The sequence below is a fragment of the Euprymna scolopes genome, chromosome 16, assembly GCF_053919585.1.
Source record: "Euprymna scolopes isolate OS-2025 chromosome 16, ASM5391958v1, whole genome shotgun sequence".
Classification (NCBI taxonomy): Eukaryota; Metazoa; Mollusca; class Cephalopoda; order Sepiida; family Sepiolidae; genus Euprymna; species Euprymna scolopes.
In genome coordinates this window covers 121,376,914-121,380,595 of record NC_136497.1, presented here as the reverse complement: position 1 = coordinate 121,380,595, position 3,682 = coordinate 121,376,914, and the positions used below count along the sequence as shown (strand labels likewise).

The 3,682-nt window shown below is 38.0% G+C and overlaps 1 pseudogene; it reads right to left on the bottom strand.

Moving 5' to 3' along the window:
• Positions 1–3,028: 3,028 nt before the first annotated feature.
• LOC145296570 (5S ribosomal RNA) lies at positions 3,029–3,145 on the bottom strand (annotated as a pseudogene).
• Between the last annotated feature and the right edge of the window lie 537 nt (positions 3,146–3,682).

Sequence of the window (3,682 nt, the reverse complement as noted above, 5' to 3'; positions counted from 1 at the left end):
AAACGGTCAGACTGAATTCTTTGTTGCTTCTTTGAGAAGAGTAGTAAAGCAGGAGAGGGTAGAGCGGTAGCCCTCGATATATCTAAGACATTTGACAGAGTATGGCACGATGGTCTTCTAAGGAAAATCAGATCATATGGTATCACTGGAATAATACATAATGCAATTAAATCCTCCTTTAATACGAGAAAAATCCAGGTTGTCCTCGACGTTTGTATATCTAAACAATATGATATAAATGCAGGAGTACCTCAGGGGTCTATCCTGGGACCTTTATTATTCCTGATATTCATAAATGCCCTCCCTGATAAAATTGTTTCTGAGATGGGTATATTTGCTGATGACACCACTCTCTATAGCAGTCACGAGGAAATGGCAGAAACACTAGATGAATACCTCCAATTTGTAGTGGGATGGGGACAAAAGTGGATGGTCATATTCAATGCTGCCAAGACTACGTTTGTTTCCTTCAATAATTACAAGAAACCGTCTCTGCCACCAATAGCAATGGCCAAGAACACATTACCTGAAAATAGTTCCTTCAAACTCCTCGGCCTAACATTCACAAGAAACATGAACTGAAATAGATATATAAAGAGCATTGCCAAGGCTGCTGCGAAGAAGGTGTGCTCTCTCTACAGTGCTAGAAAGCTACTTACACCTGAAAGTATCTTGTACATCTATAAGGCCACCATTCACCCATGTATGGAATATTGCTGCTGTCACATTTACGTTGGTGCATCTGCTACTTGCCTCCAACTCCTGGACAGGGTTCAAAAGAGGTACGCAAACCTGATTGGTCCTAAACTGTCAACTGCCCCATCGAGGAAATGTTGCATCTCTCTACCTGTTCTACAAGTACTTTAATTGTGAATGCTCTGACGAATTACAAGGATTTGTACCTCCTCGACGTAAATACCCCCGACAAACCCGACAAGCACCTAAATCACACCCTACACAGTAGAGATCCCTAGATGTAAGAAAGCCTTCTACTCCAATAGTTTCTTCACCAGAACTGCTAGACTTTTTGAACTCCCTTCTGGGATTCTGGTTTCCCAACTGTACTAACATGCAGAAGTTCAAGTGTAATATGAACAGACATCTTGCTGCTCAACTCGCTTCATAGTATCCCTCCAACTTATATCCCCCGATAGTAGCACCTTACTTCAAAGTGGCACTGTGCCTTTTTGGGGTGAAAATTGAATAATAAAAAAAAAAGGCTAGAACCTCATTTACAAGAAAATCGTAGAATATTTTCAGCTGTATAAGATTACTCCTAAAAAACAAAACAAAACAAAAAAACACTGCATCATAATTAGCCTAACTGTTTGTTTGTGTATTCATATTAAGACATTCCCCAAACACCCCAACTATAGTGAACAAACGGTGTACTAGAAATAATTAACCTGGAGAGAATTTTTCCAGATATTTTGTGATGATGAATCTTTCTGGAAAGTAGGTACAAAGGAGGAAAGGGTAGTGTATATGATTGCTTTTTTTTTACACAGGAATCACCACTTATCAAGGCCCGGAGGCCACTCGAGGAATATGGTTAATGGGTATGCATTAGTCAGCGTAGTAAATATAAATAGTGGAATTTTTGTAAGTTGGATTACGTCGGAGGAAGATTCATCAAGTACTTGTTTACATTGAACTTGAAGGCAATCAGATTGTAAGTAGCTAGAAAGCAGGCCAACAGAAGAGAGTTCCACATGCGTGCAGTTCTAAGAAAGACGCTTTATTCATAGAATCTGCATTTAGGTTTAGGCACAAATAAAGAGTATTAGTAGTGGTTCTGGCTAGACGAGTGTTCCTATTTACTATGCCTCTCCACGGGACAGAGTTAGACACCAGGGTCGTTTTTTAACGTGGAGAAAAGGAACAAAAATAAAAGTTGTCTCAGTTGTTAAGGATTTCTCCTCCACTGACAGAGAACAAGAAATAGAAGTGCAGCATCTGAAGAACAGATGCTAAACTTTGAGGTATTTATTTGCTCCCCCACTGATCAAATTAGGCACAAGGCCGATTTTTTAATGTGAGGAGTGAAGGGGGAAATGGGGATCAACTCCACGGGGAGTAGGGGGACTGGATAGTGACAATTGGTATGAAGGGTTGCCCCTACATTGACCAAGGTCTTATATGTGGGGTTGCCTCGACATAGGGTCTTTGCTTGCAGTATCTGCCGGAACAGATATTACACTTTGATCTTGGCCCGAAGGCCAGGTACAAGTGTTTATCGGAAAGTTTGGCGGGGAGGGTGGACTATAGATTTAAGCTCAGACGAGCACCGGCCATGGAAATAACGATAAAATAGAAACATGCTCGCAACGTCTCTTCTGTGGGAAAGAGGTTGCAGGGAAGAGAAAGGGGATTCTCCCACTAATCTACGAAGTCTATTTTGAACTCTGTCAAGGCGGGATAAGATGCTTCTATTTTAATAAAATCAAAGCTCGCCTGTCGCAGGATGGTGTGAACTGTCTTCTAGATGATAAAGGGTTCAGGAATGTCATCTATAATGCTTTAAAAATGGATATGGCCACCGTTCTGTGAATTGGAAAAGAGTTAAAGAGAAGAATGGATTAAAAAATAAAAAAAATGAAAATGTCAAAAAGAAATCTGAATAAAGCGAAAAATAAATAAGTGAAAAGAACGAAGCATAGAAGAAAGAAAGAAAAAGTAAAGACAAAATAAACAAAATGATATTAAAAAGAAAAAGAAGGAAGAAAAGAACAAATGAACGGACAATAAAAGAAAGAAATGAAAAAAAGGAATATAAAGATAAAGAAGAAATATTGAAAATAATGAAAACCATAAAGAATCGAATAATGTAAAGATAATGGTAGTGTTATTATAATTAAAAAAAAATGTTCCTTCAGTCTTTGACAGACTAGGGATACCTACCGTAGGGGTGCCTTTGCATGAAATTTTTGAGGCAGGAGGTGCGCAACTCTCCTGAATCGACATCGTTAAATACCAGTGGAGTGTATGTACAGGACGACTGGAAACAAATGCCGATATAAGTGGAGAGCACATACAGCGCCCAGAATTCCCAGGTGGTCACCCATTTGGTACTAACCGAGCTCAACGTTGCTTAAATTCGGTGATCTGACGAGAACCGTTGTGTCAACGCGATTATGCCGTATATTATGCCATATTATAATAAATACTTTATAAAAAAAGATTAACACAAAAAAGGGGGAGTAAGACTTTTACGTGCTTTTTACCGCAGTTACTCACCAAGTGAAATAACTCTTGTCCCGACAAGATAAATCGGCCTTTTCAAATCCAATTTTTTAACCGCTCGAAAAAATGCTTTAGTGTGTCGACATTAATCAGAAATTTTCCGTTCAATATTGATGAAATTCGGTTGAAATATCGTCCGATTTTTCATCTATCGATTTCTGGTTCTCCTTCCGAACCATCTGAACAAAGAAATAGTAATAATATTTAAAAAAACAAAACAAAAAAATAAACAAGGTATAAACTCGTACGGAGTAATTTTTATCTCCGAATTTTAAGGTACTAATTACATTCTCACGTATTCAGCTGTGAAGACATTTTCGGAAGATAATTGGCAAAAACATAAAATACAAAATCTAAGAAAAAAAAAACTACTTGAAAAAAAATTAAGCTAATCAGAAGAATAAATTTAATTTTATTTGTAAAAAAAGGTTGAAGATGG